We start from the raw sequence: 24,826 nt of genomic DNA, 5'->3' as shown, positions 1-24,826 counted from the left end.
AGAGTGAGGAATAAATTATGCAAAAAAGAAGCAGAGAACTCTGGGTAGTTCTCAAGTTTAGGTGGAAAGCAGCTCCTGTATGGAGCACTTTCAACACCAGCGACACTCTAGATCTGCTCACCTCAAATGTCTGTTTTTCTATCAAAACCTTTAAGCATAGGATTAGCACAGTGCCAACCTCGCCGAGATAGAAAAGGACAAAGTATTTTGCCATTTGTACAGCAAAGTCTTTAAGCATAGGACTAGCACAGTGCTGTCTTTGCCGAGCTGTAAATTGACAAAAGCCAATTACCACTCCAGACACAGTATTACAGCTTTGAATTGGTAAAATACCAATCAAGCCAACCTGAAATGAGTAAAAGCAACCCCTGACACAGTGTTTCGCTCTAATTAGGGTTTCTTCAGAAAGGTATAGCTTTGTCCAGACACAAGGGAGCACCCAGTATAAGTCAATGAAATACCCTTTCAGGCATAGAGTGACGAATAAATTATGCAAAAAAGAAGCAGAGAACTCTGGGTAGTTCTCAAGTTTAGGTGGAAAGCAGCTCCTGTATGGAGCACTCCCAACACCAGCGACACTCTAGATCTGCTCACCTCAAATGTCTGTTTTTCTATCAAAATCTGTAAGCATAGGATTAGCTCAGTGCCATCCACGCCGAGATAGAAAAGGACAAAATCTTTTGCCATTTGTACAGCAAAGTCTTTAAGCATAGGACTAGCACAGTGCTGTCCTTGCCGAGCTGTAAAATGACGAAAGCCAATTACCACTCCAGGCACAGTATTACAGCTTTGAATAGGTAAAATACCAATCAAGCCAACCTGAAATGAGTAAAAGCAACCCCTGACACAGTGTTTCGCTCTAATTAGAGCTCTTCAGAGAGGTATAGCTTTGTTCAGACACAACGGAGCACCCAGTATAAGTCAATGAAATACCCTTTCAGGCATAGAGTGACAAATAAATTATGCAAAAAAGAAGCAGAGAACTCTGGGTAGTTCTCAAGTTTAGGTCGAAAGCAGCCCCTGTATGGAGTACTCTCATCATCAGCGACACTCTAGATCTGCTCACCTCAAATGTCGGTTTTTCTACCAAAATCTTTAAGCATTGGATTAGCTCAGTGCCATCCACGCCGAGATAGAAAAGGACAAAGTCTTTTGCCATTTGTACAGCAAAGTCTTTAAGCATAGGACTAGCACAATGCTGTCCTTGCCGAGCTGTAAAATGACAAAAGCCAATTACCACTCCAGGCTCAGTATTACAGCTTTGAATTGGTAAAATACCAATCAATCCAACCTGCAATGAGTAAAAGCAACCCCTGACAAAGTGTTTCGCTCTAATTAGAGCTCTTCCGAGAGGTATAGCTTTGTCCAGACACAAGGGAGCACCCAGTATAAGTCAAAGAAATACCCTTTCAGGCATAGACTGACGAATAAATTATGCAAAAAAGAAGCAGAGAACTCTGGGTAGTTCTCAAGATTAGGTGGAAAGCAGCTCCTGTATGGAGCACTTTCAACACCAGCGACACTCTAGATCTGCTCACCTCAAATGTCTGTTTTTCTATCAAAATCTTTCAGCATAGAATTAGCACAGTGCCAACCACGCAGAGATAGAAAAGAACAAAGTCTTTTGCCATCTGTTCAGCAAAGTCTTTAAGCATAGGACTAGCACAGTGCTGTCCTTGCCGAGATGTAAATTGACAAAAGCCAATTACCACTCCAGACACAGTATTACAGCTTTGAATAGGTAAAATACCAATCAAGCCAACCTGAAATGAGTAAAAGCAACCCCTGACACAGTGTTTCGCTCTAATTAGAGCTCTTCAGAGAGGTATAGCTATGTCCAGACATAAGGGAGCACCAAGTATAAGTCAATGAAATACCCTTTCAGGCATAGAGTGACGAATAAATTATGCAAAAAAGAAGCAGAGAACTCTGGGTAGTTCTCAAGTTTAGGTGGAGAGCAGCTCCTGTATGGAGCACTCTCAACACCAGCGACACTCTAGATCTGCTCACCTCAAATGTCTGTTTTTCTATCAAAATCTGTAAGCATAGGATTAGCACAGTGCCCACCATGCCGAGTTAGAAAAGGACAAAGTCTTTTGCCATTTGTACAGCAAAGTCTTTAAGGATAGGACTAGCACAGTGCTGTCCTTGCCGAGCTGTAAAATGACAAAAACCAATTACCACTCCAGGCACAGTATTACAGCTTTGAATAGGTAAAATACCAATCAAGCTAACCTGAAATGAGTAAAAGCAACCCCTGACACAGTGTTTCGCTCTAATTAGAGCTCTTCAGAGAGGTATAGCTTTGTCCAGACACAAGGGAGCACCCAGTATAAGTCAAAGAAATACCCTTTCAGGCATAGAGTGACGAATAAATTATGCAAAAAAGAAGCAGAGAACTCTGGGTAGTTCTCAAGTTTAGGTGGAAAGCAGCTCCTGTATGGAGCACTTTCAACACCAGCGACACTCTAGATCTGCTCACCTCAAATGTCTGTTTTTCTATCAAAATCTTTAAGCGTAGGATTAGCACAGTGCCAACCACGCCGAGATAGAAAAGAACAAAGTCTTTTGCCATCTGTTCAGCAAAGTCTTTAAGCATAGGACTAGCACCGTGCTGTCCTTGCCGAGCTGTAAATTGACAAAAGCCAATTACCACTCCAGACAGAGTATTACAGCTTTGAATTGGTAAAATACCAATCAAGCCAACCTGAAATGAGTAAAAGCAACCCCTGACACAGTGTTTCGCTCTATTTAGAGCTCTTCAGAGAGGTATAGCTTTGTCCAGACACAATGGAGCACCCAGTATAAGTCAATGAAATACCCTTTCAGGCATAGAGTGACGAATAAATTATGCAAAAAAGAAGCAGAGAACTCTGGGTAGTTCTCAAGTTTAGGTGGAAAGCAGCTCCTGTATGGAGCACTCTCAACACCAGCGACACTCTAGATCTGCTCACCTCAAATGTCTGTTTTTCTATCAAAATCTGTAAGCATAGGATTAGCACAGTGCCCACCACGCCGAGATAGAAAAGGACAAAGTCTTTAAGCATAGGACTAGCACAGTGCTGTCCTTGCCGAGCTGTAAAATGACAAAAACCAATTACCACTCCAGGCACAGTATTACAGCTTTGAATAGGTAAAATACCAATCAAGCCAACCTGAAATGAGTAAAAGCAACCCCTGACACAGTGTTTCGCTCTAATTAGAGCTCTTCAGAGAGGTATAGCTTTGTCCAGACACAAGGGAGCACCCAGTATAAGTCAATGAAATACCCTTTCAGGCATAGAGTGACGAATACATTATGCAAAAAAGAAGCAGAGAACTCTGGGTAGTTCTCAAGTTTAGGTTGAAAGCAGCTCCTGTATGGAGCACTCTCAACATCAGCGACACTCTAGATCTGCTCACCTCAAATGTCGGTTTTTCTACCAAAATCTTTAAGCATTGGATTAGCTCAGTGCCATCCACGCCGAGATAGAAAAGGACAAAGTCTTTTGCCATTTGTACAGCAAAGTCTTTAAGCCTAGGACTGGCACAGTGCTGTCCTTGCCGAGCTGTAAAATGACAAAAACCAATTACCACTCCAGGCACAGTATTACAGCTTTGAATAGGTAAAATACCAATCAAGCCAACCTGAAATGAGTAAAAGCAACCCCTGACACAGTGTTTCGCTCTAATTAGAGCTCTTCAGAGAGGTTTAGCTTTGTCCAGACACAAGGGAGCACCCAGTATAAGTCAATGAAATACCCTTTCAGGCATAGAGTTACGAATACATTATGCAAAAAAGAAGCAGAGAACTCTGGGTAGTTCTCAAGTTTAGGTTGAAAGCAGCTCCTGTATGGAGCACTCTCAACATCAGCGACACTCTAGATCTGCTGACCTCAAATGTCGGTTTTTCTACCAAAATCTTTAAGCATTGGATTAGCTCAGTGGAATCCACGCCGAGATAGAAAAGAACAAAGTCTTTTGCCATTTGTACAGCAAAGTCTTTAAGCATAGGACTAGCCCAGTGCTGTCCTTGCCGAGCTGTAAATTGACAAAAGCTAATTACCACTCCAGACACAGTATTACAGCTTTGAATTGATAAAATACCAATCAAGCCAACCTGAAATGAGTAAAAGCAACCCCTGACACAGTGTTTCGCTCTAATTAGAGCTCTTCAGAGAGGTATAGCTTTGTCCAGACACAAGGGAGCACCCAGTATAAGTCAATGAAATACCCTTTCAGGCATAGAGTGACGAATAAATTATGCAAAAAAGAAGCAGAGAACTCTGGGTAGTTCTCAAGTTTAGGTGGAAAGCAGCTCCTGTATGGAGCACTCTCAACACCAGCAACACTCTAGATCTGTTCACCTCAAATGTCTGATTTTCTATCAAAATCTGTTAGCATAGGATTAGCACAGTGCCCACCACACCGAAATAGAAAAGGTCAAAGTCTTTTGCCATTTGTACAGCAAAGTCTTTAAGCATAGGACTAGCACAGTGCTGTCCTTGCCGAGCTGTAAAATGACAAAAGCCAATTACCACTCCAGACACAGTATTACAGCTTTGAATAGGTAAAATTCCAATCAAGCCAACCTGAAATGAGTAAAAGCAACCCCTGACACAGTGTTTCGCTCTAATTAGAGCTCTTCAGAGAGGTATAGCTTTGTCCAGACACAAGGGAGCACCCAGTATAAGTCAATAAAATACCCTTTCAGGCATAGAGTGACGAATAAATTATGCAAAAAAGAAGCAGAGAACTCTGGGTAGTTCTCAAGTTTAGGTCGAAAGCAGCTCCTGTATGTAGCACTCTCAACATCAGCGACACTCTAGATCTGCTCACCTCAAATGTCGGTTTTTCTACCAAAATCTTTAAGCATTGGATTAGCTCAGTGCCATCCACGCCGAGATAGAAAAGGACAAAGTCTTTTGCCATTTGTACAGCAAAGTCTTTAGGCATTGGACTAGCACAATGATGTCCTTGCCGAGCTGTGAAAATGACAAAAGCCAATTCTCACTCCAGGCACAGTATTACAGCTTTGAATTGGTAAAATGCCAATCAAGCCAACCTGAAATGAGTAAAAGCAACCCCTGACAAAGTGTTTCGCTCTAATTAGAGCTCTTCAGAGAGGTATAGCTTTGTCCAAACACAAGGGAGCACCCAGTATAAGTCAAAGAAATACCCTTTCAGGCATAGAGTGACAAATGAATTATGCAAAAAAGAAGCAGAGAACTCTGGGTAGTTCTCAAGTTTAGGTGGAAAGCAGCTCCTGTATGGAGCACTCTCAACACCAGCGACACTCTAGATCTGCTCACCTTAAATGTCTGTTTTTCTATCAAAATCTGTAAGCATAGGATTAGCACAGTGCCCACCACAGCGAAATAGAAAAGGTCAAAGTCCTTTGCCATTTGTACAGCAAAGTCTTTAAGCATAGGACTAGCACAGTGCTGTCCTTGCCGAGCTGTAAAATGACAAAAGCCAATTACCACTCCAGGCACAGTATTACAGCATTGAATAGGTAAAATACCAATCAAGCCAACCTGACATGAGTAAAAGCAACCCCTGACACAGTGTTTCACTCTAATTAGAGCTCTTCAGAGAGGTATAGCTTTGTCCAGACACAAGGGAGCACCCAGTATAAGTCAATGAAATACCCTTTCAGGCATAGAGTGACGAATAAATTATGCAAAAAAGAAGCAGAGAACTCTGGGTAGTTCTCAAGTTTAGGTCGAAAGCAGCTCCTGAATGTACCACTCTCAACATCAGCGACACTCTAGATCTGCTCACCTCAAATGTCGGTTTTTCTATCAAAATCTTTAAGCATAGGATTAGCACAGTGCCAACCACGCCGAGATAGAAAAGGACAAAGTCTTTTGCCATTTGTACAGCAAAGTCTTTAAGCATAGGACTAGCACAGTGCTGTCCTTGCCAATCTGTAAAATGACAAAAGCAAATTACCACTCCAGGCACAGTAGTACAGCTTTGAATGGGTAAAATACCAATCAAGCCAACCTGAAATGAGTAAAAGCAACCCCTGACACAGTGTTTCGCTCTAATTAGAGCTCTTCAGAGAGGTATAGCTTTGTCCAGACACAAGGGAGCACCCAGTATAAGTCAATGAAATACCCTTTCAGGCATAGAGTGACGAATAAAGTATGCAAAAAAGAAGCAGAGAACTCTGGGTAGTTCTCAAGTTTAGGTCGAAAGCAGCTCCTGTATGGAGCACTCTCAACATCAGCGACACTCTAGATCTGCTCACCTCAAATGTCGGTTTTTCTATCAAAATCTTTAAGCATAGGATTAGCTCAGTGCCATCCACGCCGAGATAGAAAAGGACAAAGTTTTTTGCCATTTGTACAGCAAAGTCTTTAAGCATAGGACTAGCACATTGCTGTCCTTGCTGATCTGTAAAATGACAAAAGCCAATTACCACTCCACGCACAGTATTACAGCTTTGAGTGGGTAAAATACCAATCAAGCCAACCTGAAATGAGTAAAAGCAACCCCTGACACAGTGGTTCGCTCTAATTAGAGCTCTTCAGAGAGGTATAGCTTTGTCCAGACACAGGGGAGCACCCAGTATAAGTCAAAGAAATACCCTTTCAGGCATAGAGTGACGAATAAATTATGCAAAAAAGAAGCAGAGAACTCTGGGTAGTTCTCAAGTTTAGGTCGAAAGCAGCTCCTGTATGGAGCACTCTCAACATCAGCGACACTCTAGATCTGCTCACCTCAAATGTCTGTTTTTCTATCAAAACCTTTAAGCATAGAATTAGCACAGTGCTAACCATGCCGAGATAGAAAAGGACAAAGTCTTTTGCCATTTCTACAGAAAAGTCTTTAAGCATAGGACTAGCACAGTGCTGTCTTTGCCGAGCTGTAAATTGACAAAAGCCAATTACCACTCAAGACACAGTATTACAGCTTTGAATTGGTAAAATACCAATCAAGCCAACCTGAAATGAGTAAAAGCAATCCCTGACACAGTGTTTCGCTCTAATTAGAGCTCTTCAGAGAGGTATAGCTTTGTCCAGACACAAGGGAGCACCCAGTATAAGTCAATAAATTACCCTTTCAGGCATATAGTGACGAATACATTATGGAAAAAAGAAGCAGAGAACTCTGGGTAGTTCTCAAGATTAGGTGGAAAGCAGCTTCTGTATGGAGCACTCTCAACACCAGCGACACTCTAGATCTGCTCACCTCAAATGTCTGTTTTTCTATCAAAATCTTTAAGCATAGGATTAGCACAGTGCCATCCACGCCGAGATAGAAAAGGACAAAGTCTTTTGCCATTTGTACAGCAAAGTCTTTAAGCATAGGATTAGCACAGTGCTGTCCTTGCCGAGCTGTAAAATGACAAAAGCCAATTACCACTCCAGGCACAGTATTACAGCTTTGAATTGGTAAAATCCCAAACAAGCCAACCTGAAATGAGTAAAAGCAACCCCTGACACAGTGTTTCGCTCTAATTAGAGCTCTTCAGAGAGGTATAGCTTTGTCCAGACACAAGGGAGCACCCAGCATAAGTCAAAGAAATACCCTTTCAGGCATAGAGTGACGAATAAATTATGCAAAAAAGAAGCAGAGAACTCTGGGTAGTTCTCAAGTTTAGGTGGAAAGCAGCTCCTGTATGGAGCACTCTCAACACCAGCGACACTCTAGATCTGCTCACCTCAAATGTCTGTTTTTCTATCAAAATCTTTAAGCATAGGATTAGCACAGTGCCATCCACGCCGAGATAGAAAAGGACAAAGTCTTTTGCCATTTGTACAGCAAAGTCTTTAAGCATAGGATTAGCACAGTGCTGTCCTTGCCGAGCTGTAAAATGACAAAAGCCAATTACCACTCCAGGCACAGTATTACAGCTTTGAATTGGTAAAATCCCAAACAAGCCAACCTGAAATGAGTAAAAGCAACCCCTGACACAGTGTTTCGCTCTAATTAGAGCTCTTCAGAGAGGTATAGCTTTGTCCAGACACAAGGGAGCACCCAGCATAAATCAAAGAAATACCCTTTCAGGCATAGAGTGACGAATAAATTATGCAAAAAAGAAGCAGAGAACTCTGGGTAGTTCTCAAGTTTAGGTGGAAAGCAGCTCCTGTATGGAGCACTCTCAACACCAGCGACACTCTAGATCTGCTCACCTCAAATGTCTGTTTTTCTATCAAAATATTTAAGCATAGGATTAGCACAGTGCCAACCACGCCGAGATAGAAAAGAACAAAGTCTTTTGCCATTTGTCAAGCAAAGGCTTTAAGCATAGGACTAGCACAGTGCTGTCCTTGCCGATCTGTAAAATGACAAAAGCCAATTACCACTCCAGGCACAGTATTACAGCTTTGAATGGGTAAAATACCAATCAAGCCAACCTGAAATGAGTAAAAGCAACCCCTGACACAGTGTTTCGCTCTAATTTGGAGCTCTTCAGAGAGGTATAGCTTTGTCCAGACACTAGGGGGCACCCAGTATAAGTCAATGAAATACCCTTTAAGGCATAGAGTGACGAATAAATTATGCAAAAAAGGAGCAGAGAACTCTGGGTAGTTCTCAAGATTAGGTGGAAAGCAGCTTCTGTATGGAGCACTCTCAACACCAGCGACACTCTAGATCTGCTCACCTCAAATGTCTGTTTTTCTATCAAAATCTTTAAGCATAGGATTAGCACAGTGCCAACCACGCCGAGATAGAAAAGGACAAAGTATTTTGCCATTTGTACAGCAAAGTCTTTAAGCATAGGACTAGCACAGTGCTGTCCTTGCCGATCTGTAAAATGACAAAAGCAAATTACCACTCCAGGCACAGTAGTACAGCTTTGAATGGGTAAAATACCAATCAAGCCAACCTGAAATGAGTAAAAGCAACCCCTGACACAGTGTTTCGCTCTAATTAGAGCTCTTCAGAGAGGTATAGCTTTGTCCAGACACAAGGGAGCACCCAGTATAAGTCAATGAAATACCCTTTCAGGCATAGAGTGACGAATAAAGTATGCAAAAAAGAAGCAGAGAACTCTGGGTAGTTCTCAAGTTTAGGTCGAAAGCAGCTCCTGTATGGAGCACTCTCAACATCAGCGACACTCTAGATCTGCTCACCTCAAATGTCGGTTTTTCTATCAAAATCTTTAAGCATAGGATTAGCTCAGTGCCATCCACAATGAGATAGAAAAGGACAAAGTCTTTTGCAATTTGTACAGCAAAGTCTTTAAGCATAGGATTTGCACATTGCTGTCCTTGCCGATCTGTAAAATGACAAAAGCCAATTACCACTCCACGCACAGTATTACAGCTTTGAATGGGTAAAATACCTATCAAGCCAACCTGAAATGAGTAAAAGCAACCCCTGACACAGTGTTTCGCTCTAATTAGAGCTCTTCAGAGAGGTATAGCTTTGTCCAGACACAGGGGAGCACCCAGTATAAGTCAAAGAAATACCCTTTCAGGCATAGAGTGATGAATAAATTATGCAAAAAAGAAGCAGAGAACTCTGGGTAGTTCTCAAGTTTAGGTCAAAAGCAGCTCCTGTATGGAGCACTCTCAACATCAGCGACACTCTAGATCTGCTCACCTCAAATGTCTGTTTTTCTATCAAAATCTTTAAGCATAGAATTAGCACAGTGCTAACCATGCCGAGATAGAAAAGGACCAAGTCTTTTGCCATTTCTACAGAAAAGTCTTTAAGCATAGGACTAGCACAATGCTGTATTTGCCGAGCTGTAAATTGACATAAGCCAATTACCACTCCAGACACAGTATTACAGCTTTGAATTGGTAAAATACCAATCAAGCCAACCTGAAATGAGTAAAAGCAACCCCTGACAAAGTGTTTCGCTCTAATTAGAGCTCTTCAGAGAGGTATAGCTTTGTCCAGACACAAGGGAGCACCCAGTATAAGTCAATGAAATACCCTTTCAGGCATAGAGTGACGAATACATTATGGAAAAAAGAAGCAGAGAACTCTGGGTAGTTCTCAAGATTAGGTGGAAAGCAGCTTCTGTATGGAGCACTCTCAACACCAGCGACACTCTAGATCTGCTCACCTCAAATGTCTGTTTTTCTATCAAAATCTTTAAGCATAGGATTAGCACAGTGCCATCCACTCCGAGATAGAAAAGGACAAAGTCTTTTGCCATTTGTACAGCAAAGTCTTTAAGCATAGGATTAGCACAGTGCTGTCCTTGCCGAGCTGTAAAATGACAAAAGCCAATTACCACTCCAGGCACAGTATTACAGCTTTGAATTGGTAAAATCCCAAACAAGCCAACCTGAAATGAGTAAAAGCAACCCCTGACACAGTGTTTCGCTCTAATTAGAGCTCTTCAGAGAGGTATAGCTTTGTCCAGACACAAGGGAGCACCCAGCATAAGTCAAAGAAATACCCTTTCAGGCATAGAGTGACAAATAAATTATGCAAAAAAGAAGCAGAGAACTCTGGGTAGTTCTCAAGTTTAGGTGGAAAGCAGCTCCTGTATGGAGCACTCTCAACACCAGCGACACTCTAGATCTGCTCACCTCATATGTCTGTTTTTCTTTCAAAATATTTAAGCATAGGATTAGCACAGTGCCAACCACGCCGAGATAGAAAAGGACAAAGTCTTTTGCCATTTGTACAGCAAAGGCTTTAAGCATAGGACTAGCACAGTGCTGTCCTTGCCGATCTGTAAAATGACAAAAGGCAATTACCACTCCAGGCACAGTATTACAGCTTTGAATGGGTAAAATACCAATCAAGCCAACCTGAAATGAGTAAAAGCAACCCCTGACAAAGTGTTTCGCTCTAATTAGAGCTCTTCAGAGAGGTATAGCTTTGTCCAGACACAAGAGAGAACCCAGTATAAGTCAATGAAATACCCTTTCAGGCATAGAGTGACAAATAAATTATGCAAAAAAGAAGCAGAGAACTCTGGGTAGTTCTCAAGTTTAGGTGGAAAGCAGCTCCTGTATGGAGCACTCTCAACACCAGCGACACTCTAGATCTGCTCACCTCAAATGTCTGTTTTTCTTTCAAAATTTTTAAGCATAGGATTAGCACAGTGCCAACCACGCCGAGATAGAAAAGGACAAAGTCTTTTGCCATTTGTACAGCAAAGGCTTTAAGCATAGGACTAGCACAGTGCTGTCCTTGCCGAGCTGTAAAATGACGAAAGCCAATTACCACTCCAGGCACAGTATTACAGCTTTGAATTGGTAAAATCCCAAACAAGCCAACCTGAAATGAGTAAAAGCAACCCCTGACACAGTGTTTCACTCTAATTAGAGCTCTTCAGAGAGATATAGCTTTGTCCAGACACAAGGGAGCACCCAGCATAAGTCAAAGAAATACCCTTTCAGGCATAGAGTGACGAATAAATTATACAAAAAAAAAAAGAAGCAGAGAACTCTGGGTAGTTCTCAAGTTTAGGTGGAAAGCAGCTCCTGTATGGAGCACTTTCAACAGCAGCGACACTCTAGATCTGCTCACCTCAAATGTCTGTTTTTCTATCAAAATCTTTAAGCATAGGATTAGCACAGTGCCAACCACGCCGAGATAGATAAGAACAAAGTCTTTTGCCATCTGTTCAGCAAAGTCTTTAAGCATAGGACTAGCACAGTGCTGTCCTTGCCGAGCTGTAAATCGACAAAAGCCAATTACCACTCCAGACACAGTATTACAGCTTTGAATTGGTAAAATACCAATCAAGCCAACCTGATATGAGTAAAAGCAACCCCTGACACAGTGTTTCGCTCTAATTAGAGCTCTTCAGAGAGGTATAGCTTTGTCCAGACACAAGGGAGCACCCAGTATAAGTCAATGAACTACCCTTTCAGGCATAGAGTGAGGAATAAATTATGCAAAAAAGAAGCAGAGAACTCTGGGTAGTTCTCAAGTTTAGGTGGAAAGCAGCTCCTGTATGGAGCACTCTCAACATCAGCGACACTCTAGATCTGCTCACCTCAAATGTCGGTTTTTCTACCAAAATCTTTAAGCATTGGATTAGCTCAGTGCCATCCACGCCGAGATAGAAAAGGACAAAGTCTTTTGCCATTTGTACAGCAAAGTCTTTAAGCATAGGACTAGCACAATGCGGTCCTTGCCGAGCTGTAAAATGACAAAAGCCAATTACCACTCCAGGCACAGTATTACAGCTTTGAATTGGTAAAATACCAATCAAGCCAACCTGAAATGAGTAAAAGCAACCCCTGACAAAGTGGTTCACTCTAATTAGAGCTCTTCAGAGAGGTATAGCTTTGTCCAGACACAAGGGAGCACCCAGTATAAGTCAAAGAAATACCCTTTCAGGCATAGAGTGACGAATAAATTATGCAAAAAAGAAGCAGAGAACTCTGGGTAGTTCTCAAGTTTAGGTGGAAATCAGATCCTGTATGGAGCACTCTCAACACCAGCGACACTCTAGATCTGCTCACCTCAAATGTCTGTTTTTCTATCAAAATCTTTAAGCATAGGATTAGCACAGTGCCAACCACGCCGAGATAGAAAAGGACAAAGTCTTTAAGCATAGGACTAGCACAGTGCTGTCTTTGCCGAGCTGTAAATTGACAAAAGCCAATTACCACTCCAGACACAGTATTACAGGTTTGAATTGGTAAAATACCAATCAAGCCAACCTGAAATGAGTAAAAGCAACCCCTGACACAGTGTTTCGCTCTAATTAGAGCTCTTCAGAGAGGTATAGCTTTGTCCAGACACAAGGGAGCACCCAGTATAAGTCAATGAAATACCCTTTCAGGCATAGAGTGACGAATAAAGTATGCAAAAAAGAAGCAGAGAACTCTGGGTAGTTCTCAAGTTTAGGTCGAAAGCAGCTCCTGTATGGAGCACTCTCAACATCAGCGACACTCTAGATCTGCTCACCTCAAATGTCGGTTTTTCTATCAAAATCTTTAAGCATAGGATTAGCTCGGTGCCATCCACGCCGAGATAGAAAAGGACAACGTTTTTTGCCATTTGTACAGCAAAGTCTTTAAGCATAGGACTAGCACATTGCTGTCCTTGCTGATCTGTAAAATGACAAAAGCCAATTACCACTCCACGCACAGTATTACAGCTTTGAATGGGTAAAATACCAATCAAGCCAACCTGAAATGAGTAAAAGCAACCCCTGACACAGTGTTTCGCTCTAATTAGAGCTCTTCAGAGAGGTATAGCTTTGTCCAGACACAGGGGAGCACCCAGTATAAGTCAAAGAAATACCCTTTCAGGCATAGAGTGACGAATAAATTATGCAAAAAAGAAGCAGAGAACTCTGGGTAGTTCTCAAGTTTAGGTCGAAAGCAGCTCCTGTATGGAGCACTCTCAACATCAGCGACACTCTAGATCTGCTCACCTCAAATGTCTGTTTTTCTATCAAAACCTTTAAGCATAGAATTAGCACAGTGCTAACCATGCCGAGATAGAAAAGGACAAAGTCTTTTGCCATTTCTACAGAAAAGTCTTTAAGCATAGGACTAGCACAGTGCTGTCTTTGCCGAGCTGTAAATTGACAAAAGCCAATTACCACTCAAGACACAGTATTACAGCTTTGAATTGGTAAAATACCAATCAAGCCAACCTGAAATGAGTAAAATCAATCCCTGACACAGTGTTTCGCTCTAATTAGAGCTCTTCAGAGAGGTATAGCTTTGTCCAGACACAAGGGAGCACCCAGTATAAGTCAATGAATTACCCTTTCAGGCATAGAGTGACGAATACATTATGGAAAAAAGAAGCAGAGAACTCTGGGTAGTTCTCAAGATTAGGTGGAAAGCAGCTTCTGTATGGAGCACTCTCAACACCAGCGACACTCTAGATCTGCTCACCTCAAATGTCTGTTTTTCTATCAAAATCTTTAAGCATAGGATTAGCACAGTGCCATCCACGCCGAGATAGAAAAGGACAAAGTCTTTTGCCATTTGTACAGCAAAGTCTTTAAGCATAGGATTAGCACAGTGCTGTCCTTGCCGAGCTGTAAAATGACAAAAGCCAATTACCACTCCAGGCACAGTATTACAGCTTTGAATTGGTAAAATCCCAAACAAGCCAACCTGAAATGAGTAAAAGCAACCCCTGACACAGTGCTTCGCTCTAATTAGAGCTCTTCAGAGAGGTATAGCTTTGTCCAGACACAAGGGAGCACCCAGCATAAGTCAAAGAAATACCCTTTCAGGCATAGAGTGACGAATAAATTATGCAAAAATGAAGCAGAGAACTCTGGGTAGTTCTCAAGTTTAGGTGGAAAGCAGCTCCTGTATGGAGCACTTTCAACAGCAGCGACACTCTAGATCTGCTCACCTCAAATGTCTGTTTTTCTATCAAAATCTTTAAGCATAGGATTAGCACAGTGCCAACCACGCCGAGATAGATAAGAACAAAGTCTTTTGCCATCTGTTCAGCAAAGTCTTTAAGCATAGGACTAGCACAGTGCTGTCCTTGCCGAGCTGTAAATCGACAAAAGCCAATTACCACTCCAGACACAGTATTACAGCTTTGAATTGGTAAAATACCAATCAAGCCAACCTGATATGAGTAAAAGCAACCCCTGACACAGTGTTTCGCTCTAATTAGAGCTCTTCAGAGAGGTATAGCTTTGTCCAGACACAAGGGAGCACCCAGTATAAGTCAATGAAATACCCTTTCAGGCATAGAGTGAGGAATAAATTATGCAAAAAAGAAGCAGAGAACTCTGGGTAGTTCTCAAGTTTAGGTGGAAAGCAGCTCCTGTATGGAGCACTTTCAACACCAGCGACACTCTAGATCTGCTCACCTCAAATGTCTGTTTTTCTATCAAAACCTTTAAGCATAGGATTAGCACAGTGCCAACCTCGCCGAGATAGAAAAGGACAAAGTATTTTGCCATTTGTACAGCAAAGTCTTTAAGCATAGGACTAGCACAGTGCTGTCTTTGCCGAGCTGTAAATTGACAAAAGCCAATTACCACTCCAGACACAGTATTACAGCTTTGAATTGGTAAAATACCAATCAAGCCAACCTGAAATGAGTAAAAGCAACCCCTGACACAGTGTTTCGCTCTAATTAGGGTTTCTTCAGAAAGGTATAGCTTTGTCCAGACACAAGGGAGCACCCAGTATAAGTCAATGAAATACCCTTTCAGGCATAGAGTGACGAATAAATTATGCAAAAAAGAAGCAGAGAACTCTGGGTAGTTCTCAAGTTTAGGTGGAAAGCAGCTCCTGTATGGAGCACTCCCAACACCAGCGACACTCTAGATCTGCTCACCTCAAATGTCTGTTTTTCTATCAAAATCTGTAAGCATAGGATTAGCTCAGTGCCATCCACGCCGAGATAGAAAAGGACAAAGTCTTTTGCCATTTGTACAGCAAAGTCTTTAAGCATAGGACTAGCACAGTGCTGTCCTTGCCGAGCTGTAAAATGACGAAAGCCAATTACCACTCCAGGCACAGTATTACAGCTTTGAATAGGTAAAATACCAATCAAGCCAACCTGAAATGAGTAAAAGCAACCCCTGACACAGTGTTTCGCTCTAATTAGAGCTCTTCAGAGAGGTATAGCTTTGTTCAGACACAACGGAGCACCCAGTATAAGTCAATGAAATACCCTTTCAGGCATAGAGTGACAAATAAATTATGCAAAAAAGAAGCAGAGAACTCTGGGTAGTTCTCAAGTTTAGGTCGAAAGCAGCCCCTGTATGGAGTACTCTCATCATCAGCGACACTCTAGATCTGCTCACCTCAAATGTCGGTTTTTCTACCAAAATCTTTAAGCATTGGATTAGCTCAGTGCCATCCACGCCGAGATAGAAAAGGACAAAGTCTTTTGCCATTTGTACAGCAAAGTCTTTAAGCATAGGACTAGCACAATGCTGTCCTTGCCGAGCTGTAAAATGACAAAAGCCAATTACCACTCCAGGCTCAGTATTACAGCTTTGAATTGGTAAAATACCAATCAATCCAACCTGCAATGAGTAAAAGCAACCCCTGACAAAGTGTTTCGCTCTAATTAGAGCTCTTCCGAGAGGTATAGCTTTGTCCAGACACAAGGGAGCACCCAGTATAAGTCAAAGAAATACCCTTTCAGGCATAGACTGACGAATAAATTATGCAAAAAAGAAGCAGAGAACTCTGGGTAGTTCTCAAGATTAGGTGGAAAGCAGCTCCTGTATGGAGCACTTTCAACACCAGCGACACTCTAGATCTGCTCACCTCAAATGTCTGTTTTTCTATCAAAATCTTTCAGCATAGAATTAGCACAGTGCCAACCACGCAGAGATAGAAAAGAACAAAGTCTTTTGCCATCTGTTCAGCAAAGTCTTTAAGCATAGGACTAGCACAGTGCTGTCCTTGCCGAGATGTAAATTGACAAAAGCCAATTACCACTCCAGACACAGTATTACAGCTTTGAATAGGTAAAATACCAATCAAGCCAACCTGAAATGAGTAAAAGCAACCCCTGACACAGTGTTTCGCTCTAATTAGAGCTCTTCAGAGAGGTATAGCTATGTCCAGACATAAGGGAGCACCCAGTATAAGTCAATGAAATACCCTTTCAGGCATAGAGTGACGAATAAATTATGCAAAAAAGAAGCAGAGAACTCTGGGTAGTTCTCAAGTTTAGGTGGAGAGCAGCTCCTGTATGGAGCACTCTCAACACCAGCGACACTCTAGATCTGCTCACCTCAAATGTCTGTTTTTCTATCAAAATCTGTAAGCATAGGATTAGCACAGTGCCCACCATGCCGAGTTAGAAAAGGACAAAGTCTTTTGCCATTTGTACAGCAAAGTCTTTAAGGATAGGACTAGCACAGTGCTGTCCTTGCCGAGCTGTAAAATGACAAAAACCAATTACCACTCCAGGCACAGTATTACAGCTTTGAATAGGTAAAATACCAATCAAGCTAACCTGAAATGAGTAAAAGCAACCCCTGACACAGTGTTTCGCTCTAATTAGAGCTCTTCAGAGAGGTATAGCTTTGTCCAGACACAAGGGAGCACCCAGTATAAGTCAAAGAAATACCCTTTCAGGCATAGAGTGACGAATAAATTATGCAAAAAAGAAGCAGAGAACTCTGGGTAGTTCTCAAGTTTAGGTGGAAAGCAGCTCCTGTATGGAGCACTTTCAACACCAGCGACACTCTAGATCTGCTCACCTCAAATGTCTGTTTTTCTATCAAAATCTTTAAGCGTAGGATTAGCACAGTGCCAACCACGCCGAGATAGAAAAGAACAAAGTCTTTTGCCATCTGTTCAGCAAAGTCTTTAAGCATAGGACTAGCACCGTGCTGTCCTTGCCGAGCTGTAAATTGACAAAAGCCAATTACCACTCCAGACAGAGTATTACAGCTTTGAATTGGTAAAATACCAATCAAGCCAACCTGAAATGAGTAAAAGCAACCCCTGACACAGTGTTTCGCTCTAATTAGAGCTCTTCAGAGAGGTATAGCTTTGTTCAGACACAACGGAGCACCCAGTATAAGTCAATGAAATACCCTTTCAGGCATAGAGTGACGAATACATTATGCAAAAAAGAAGCAGAGAACTCTGGGTAGTTCTCAAGTTTAGGTTGAAAGCAGCTCCTGTATGGAGCACTCTCAACATCAGCGACACTCTAGATCTGCTCACCTCAAATGTCGGTTTTTCTACCAAAATCTTTAAGCATTGGATTAGCTCAGTGCCATCCACGCCGAGATAGAAAAGGACAAAGTCTTTTGCCATTTGTACAGCAAAGTCTTTAAGCCTAGGACCAGCACAGTGCTGTCCTTGCCGAGCTGTAAAATGACAAAAACCAATTACCACTCCAGGCACAGTATTACAGCTTTGAATAGGTAAAATACCAATCAAGCCAACCTGAAATGAGTAAAAGCAACCCCTGACACAGTGTTTCGCTCTAATTAGAGCTCTTCAGAGAGGTTTAGCTTTGTCCAGACACAAGGGAGCACCCAGTATAAGTCAATGAAATACCCTTTCAGGCATAGAGTGACAAATACATTATGCAAAAAAGAAGCAGAGAACTCTGGGTAGTTCTCAAGTTTAGGTTGAAAGCAGCTCCTGTATGGAGCACTCTCAACATCAGCGACACTCTAGATCTGCTCACCTCAAATGTCGGTTTTTCTACCAAAATCTTTAAGCATTGGATTAGCTCAGTGGAATCCACGCCGAGATAGAAAAGAACAAAGTCTTTTGCCATTTGTACAGCAAAGTCTTTAAGCATAGGACTAGCCCAGTGCTGTCCTTGCCGAGCTGTAAATTGACAAAAGCTAATTACCACTCCAGACACAGTATTACAGCTTTGAATTGATAAAATACCAATCAAGCCAACCTGAAATGAGTAAAAGCAACCCCTGACACAGTGTTTCGCTCTAATTAGAGCTCTTCAGAGAGGTATAGCTTTGTCCAGACACAAGGGAGCACCCAGTATAAGTCAATGAAATACCCTTTCAGGCATAGAGTGACGAATAAATTATGCAAAAAAGAAGCAGAGAACTCTGGGTAGTTCTCAAGTTTAGGTGGAAAGCAGCTCCTGTATGGAGCACTCTCAACACCAGCGACACTCTAGATCTGTTCACCTCAAATGTCTGATTTTCTATCAAAATCTGTAAGCATAGGATTAGCACAGTGCCCACCACACCGAAATAGAAAAGGTCAAAGTCTTTTGCCATTTGTACAGCAAAGTCTTTAAGCATAGGACTAGCACAGTGCTGTCCTTGCCGAGCTGTAAAATGACAAAAGCCAATTACCACTCCAGACACAGTATTACAGCTTTGAATAGGTAAAATTCCAATCAAGCCAACCTGAAATGAGTAAAAGCAACCCCTGACACAGTGTTTCGCTCTAATTAGAGCTCTTCAGAGAGGTATAGCTTTGTCCAGACACAAGGGAGCACCCAGTATAAGTCAATAAAATACCCTTTCAGGCATAGAGTGACGAATAAATTATGCAAAAAAGAAGCAGAGAACTCTGGGTAGTTCTCAAGTTTAGGTCGAAAGCAGCTCCTGTATGTAGCACTCTCAACATCAGCGACACTCTAGATCTGCTCACCTCAAATGTCGGTTTTTCTACCAAAATCTTTAAGCATTGGATTAGCTCAGTGCCATCCACGCCGAGATAGAAAAGGACAAAGTCTTTTGCCATTTGTACAGCAAAGTCTTTAGGCATTGGACTAGCACAATGATGTCCTTGCCGAGCTGTGAAAATGACAAAAGCCAATTCTCACTCCAGGCACAGTATTACAGCTTTGAATTGGTAAAATGCCAATCAAGCCAACCTGAAATGAGTAAAAGCAACCCCTGACAAAGTGTTTCGCTCTAATTAGAGCTCTTCAGAGAGGTATAGCTTTGTCCAAACACAAGGGAGCACCCAGTATAAGTCAAAGAAATACCCTTTCAGGCATAGAGTGACAAATGAATTATGCAAAAAAGAAGCAGAGAACTCTGGGTAGTTCTCAAGTTTAGGTGGAAAGCAGCTCCTGTATGGAGCACTCTCAACACCAGCGACACTCTAGATCTGCTCACCTCAAATGTCTGTTTTTCTATCAAAATCTGTAAGCATAGGATTAGCACAGTGCCCACCACACCGAAATAGAAAAGGTCAAAGTCCTTTGCCATTTGTACAGCAAAGTCTTTAAGCATAGGACTAGCACAGTGCTGTCCTTGCCGAGCTGTAAAATGACAAAAGCCAATTACCACTCCAGGCACAGTATTACAGCATTGAATAGGTAAAATACCAATCAAGCCAACCTGACATGAGTAAAAGCAACCCCTGACACAGTGTTTCACTCTAATTAGAGCTCTTCAGAGAGGTATAGCTTTGTCCAGACACAAGGGATCACCCAGTATAAGTCAATGAAATACCCTTTCAGGCATAGAGTGACGAATAAATTATGCAAAAAAGAAGCAGAGAACTCTGGGTAGTTCTCAAGTTTAGGTCGAAAGCAGCTCCTGAATGTACCACTCTCAACATCAGCGACACTCTAGATCTGCTCACCTCAAATGTCGGTTTTTCTATCAAAATCTTTAAGCATAGGATTAGCACAGTGCCAACCACGCCGAGATAGAAAAGGACAAAGTCTTTTGCCATTTGTACAGCAAAGTCTTTAAGCATAGGACTAGCACAGTGCTGTCCTTGCCAATCTGTAAAATGACAAAAGCAAATTACCACTCCAGGCACAGTAGTACAGCTTTGAATGGGTAAAATACCAATCAAGCCAACCTGAAATGAGTAAAAGCAACCCCTGACACAGTGTTTCGCTCTAATTAGAGCTCTTCAGAGAGGTATAGCTTTGTCCAGACACAAGGGAGCACCCAGTATAAGTCAATGAAATACCCTTTCAGGCATAGAGTGACGAATAAAGTATGCAAAAAAGAAGCAGAGAACTCTGGGTAGTTCTCAAGTTTAGGTCGAAAGCAGCTCCTGTATGGAGCACTCTCAACATCAGCGACACTCTAGATCTGCTCACCTCAAATGTCGGTTTTTCTATCAAAATCTTTAAGCATAGGATTAGCTCAGTGCCATCCACGCCGAGATAGAAAAGGACAAAGTTTTTTGCCATTTGTACAGCAAAGTCTTTAAGCATAGGACTAGCACATTGCTGTCCTTGCTGATCTGTAAAATGACAAAAGCCAATTACCACTCCACGCACAGTATTACAGCTTTGAGTGGGTAAAATACCAATCAAGCCAACCTGAAATGAGTAAAAGCAACCCCTGACACAGTGTTTCGCTCTAATTAGAGCTCTTCAGAGAGGTATAGCTTTGTCCAGACACAGGGGAGCACCCAGTATAAGTCAAAGAAATACCCTTTCAGGCATAGAGTGACGAATAAATTATGCAAAAAAGAAGCAGAGAACTCTGGGTAGTTCTCAAGTTTAGGTCGAAAGCAGCTCCTGTATGGAGCACTCTCAACATCAGCGACACTCTAGATCTGCTCACCTCAAATGTCTGTTTTTCTATCAAAACCTTTAAGCATAGAATTAGCACAGTGCTAACCATGCCGAGATAGAAAAGGACAAAGTCTTTTGCCATTTCTACAGAAAAGTCTTTAAGCATAGGACTAGCACAGTGCTGTCTTTGCCGAGCTGTAAATTGACAAAAGCCAATTACCACTCAAGACACAGTATTACAGCTTTGAATTGGTAAAATACCAATCAAGCCAACCTGAAATGAGTAAAAGCAATCCCTGACACAGTGTTTCGCTCTAATTAGAGCTCTTCAGAGAGGTATAGCTTTGTCCAGACACAAGGGAGCACCCAGTATAAGTCAATGAATTACCCTTTCAGGCATAGAGTGACGAATACATTATGGAAAAAAGAAGCAGAGAACTCTGGGTAGTTCTCAAGATTAGGTGGAAAGCAGCTTCTGTATGGAGCACTCTCAACACCAGCGACACTCTAGATCTGCTCACCTCAAATGTCTGTTTTTCTATCAAAATCTTTAAGCATAGGATTAGCACAGTGCCATCCACGCCGAGATAGAAAAGGACAAAGTCTTTTGCCATTTGTACAGCAAAGTCTTTAAGCATAGGATTAGCACAGTGCTGTCCTTGCCGAGCTGTAAAATGACAAAAGCCAATTACCACTCCAGGCACAGTATTACAGCTTTGAATTGGTAAAATCCCAAACAAGCCAACCTGAAATGAGTAAAAGCAACCCCTGACACAGTGTTTCGCTCTAATTAGAGCTCTTCAGAGAGGTATAGCTTTGTCCAGACACAAGGGAGCACCCAGCATAAGTCAAAGAAATACCCTTTCAGGCATAGAGTGACGAATAAATTATGCAAAAAAGAAGCAGAGAACTCTGGGTAGTTCTCAAGTTTAGGTGGAAAGCAGCTCCTGTATGGAGCACTCTCAACACCAGCGACACTCTAGATCTGCTCACCTCAAATGTCTGTTTTTCTATCAAAATCTTTAAGCATAGGATTAGCACAGTGCCATCCACGCCGAGATAGAAAAGGACAAAGTCTTTTGCCATTTGTACAGCAAAGTCTTTAAGCATAGGATTAGCACAGTGCTGTCCTTGCCGAGCTGTAAAATGACAAAAGCCAATTACCACTCCAGGCACAGTATTACAGCTTTGAATTGGTAAAATCCCAAACAAGCCAACCTGAAATGAGTAAAAGCAACCCCTGACACAGTGTTTCGCTCTAATTAGAGCTCTTCAGAGAGGTATAGCTTTGTCCAGACACAAGGGAGCACCCAGCATAAATCAAAGAAATACCCTTTCAGGCATAGAGTGACGAATAAATTATGCAAAAAAGAAGCAGAGAACTCTGGGTAGTTCTCAAGTTTAGGTGGAAAGCAGCTCCTGTATGGAGCACTCTCAACACCAGCGACACTCTAGATCTGCTCACCTCAAATGTCTGTTTTTCTATCAAAATATTTAAGCATAGGATTAGCACAGTGCCAACCACGCCGAGATAGAAAAGAACAAAGTCTTTTGCCATTTGTACAGCAAAGGCTTTAAGCATAGGACTAGCACAGTGCTGTCCTTGCCGATCTGTAAAATGACAAAAGCCAATTACCACTCCAGGCACAGTATTACAGCTTTGAATGGGTAAAATACCAATCAAGCCAACCTGAAATGAGTAAAAGCAACCCCTGACACAGTGTTTCGCTCTAATTTGGAGCTCTTCAGAGAGGTATAGCTTTGTCCAGACACAAGGGGGCACCCAGTATAAGTCAATGAAATACCCTTTAAGGCATAGAGTGACGAATAAATTATGCAAAAAAGGAGCAGAGAACTCTGGGTAGTTCTCAAGATTAGGTGGAAAGCAGCTTCTGTATGGAGCACTCTCAACACCAGCGACACTCTAGATCTGCTCACCTCAAATGTCTGTTTTTCTATCAAAATCTTTAAGCATAGGATTAGCACAGTGCCAACCACGCCGAGATAGAAAAGGACAAAGTATTTTGCCATTTGTACAGCAAAGTCTTTAAGCATAGGACTAGCACAGTGCTGTCCTTGCCGATCTGTAAAATGACAAAAGCAAATTACCACTCCAGGCACAGTAGTACAGCTTTGAATGGGTAAAATACCAATCAAGCCAACCTGAAATGAGTAAAAGCAACCCCTGACACAGTGTTTCGCTCTAATTAGAGCTCTTCAGAGAGGTATAGCTTTGTCCAGACACAAGGGAGCACCCAGTATAAGTCAATGAAATACCCTTTCAGGCATAGAGTGACGAATAAAGTATGCAAAAAAAGAAGCAGAGAACTCTGGGTAGTTCTCAAGTTTAGGTCGAAAGCAGCTCCTGTATGGAGCACTCTCAACATCAGCGACACTCTAGATCTGCTCACCTCAAATGTCGGTTTTTCTATCAAAATCTTTAAGCATAGGATTAGCTCAGTGCCATCCACAATGAGATAGAAAAGGACAAAGTCTTTTGCAATTTGTACAGCAAAGTCTTTAAGCATAGGATTTGCACATTGCTGTCCTTGCCGATCTGTAAAATGACAAAAGCCAATTACCACTCCACGCACAGTATTACAGCTTTGAATGGGTAAAATACCTATCAAGCCAACCTGAAATGAGTAAAAGCAACCCCTGACACAGTGTTTCGCTCTAATTAGAGCTCTTCAGAGAGGTATAGCTTTGTCCAGACACAAGGGAGCACCCAGTATAAGTCAAAGAAATACCCTTTCAGGCATAGAGTGATGAATAAATTATGCAAAAAAGAAGCAGAGAACTCTGGGTAGTTCTCAAGTTTAGGTCAAAAGCAGCTCCTGTATGGAGCACTCTCAACATCAGCGACACTCTAGATCTGCTCACCTCAAATGTCTGTTTTTCTATCAAAATCTTTAAGCATAGAATTAGCACAGTGCTAACCATGCCGAGATAGAAAAGGACAAAGTCTTTTGCCATTTCTACAGAAAAGTCTTTAAGCATAGGACTAGCACAATGCTGTCTTTGCCGAGCTGTAAATTGACATAAGCCAATTACCACTCCAGACACAGTATTACAGCTTTGAATTGGTAAAATACCAATCAAGCCAACCTGAAATGAGTAAAAGCAACCCCTGACAAAGTGTTTCGCTCTAATTAGAGCTCTTCAGAGAGGTATAGCTTTGTCCAGACACAAGGGAGCACCCAGTATAAGTCAATGAAATACCCTTTCAGGCATAGAGTGACGAATACATTATGGAAAAAAGAAGCAGAGAACTCTGGGTAGTTCTCAAGATTAGGTGGAAAGCAGCTTCTGTATGGAGCACTCTCAACACCAGCGACACTCTAGATCTGCTCACCTCAAATGTCTGTTTTTCTATCAAAATCTTTAAGCATAGGATTAGCACAGTGCCATCCACTCCGAGATAGAAAAGGACAAAGTCTTTTGCCATTTGTACAGCAAAGTCTTTAAGCATAGGATTAGCACAGTGCTGTCCTTGCCGAGCTGTAAAATGACAAAAGCCAATTACCACTCCAGGCACAGTATTACAGCTTTGAATTGGTAAAATCCCAAACAAGCCAACCTGAAATGAGTAAAAGCAACCCCTGACACAGTGTTTCGCTCTAATTAGAGCTCTTCAGAGAGGTATAGCTTTGTCCAGACACAAGGGAGCACCCAGCATAAGTCAAAGAAATACCCTTTCAGGCATAGAGTGACAAATAAATTATGCAAAAAAGAAGCAGAGAACTCTGGGTAGTTCTCAAGTTTAGGTGGAAAGCAGCTCCTGTATGGAGCACTCTCAACACCAGCGACACTCTAGATCTGCTCACCTCAAATGTCTGTTTTTCTTTCAAAATATTTAAGCATAGGATTAGCACAGTGCCAACCACGCCGAGATAGAAAAGGACAAAGTCTTTTGCCATTTGTACAGCAAAGGCTTTAAGCATAGGACTAGCACAGTGCTGTCCTTGCCGATCTGTAAAATGACAAAAGGCAATTACCACTCCAGGCACAGTATTACAGCTTT

This window comes from Triturus cristatus, chromosome 7 (genome assembly GCF_964204655.1).
Source record: "Triturus cristatus chromosome 7, aTriCri1.1, whole genome shotgun sequence".
NCBI classification, from domain to species: domain Eukaryota; kingdom Metazoa; phylum Chordata; class Amphibia; order Caudata; family Salamandridae; genus Triturus; species Triturus cristatus.
The sequence above is the reverse complement of the archived record's forward strand: the minus strand, read 5'-3'. Positions refer to the sequence as shown.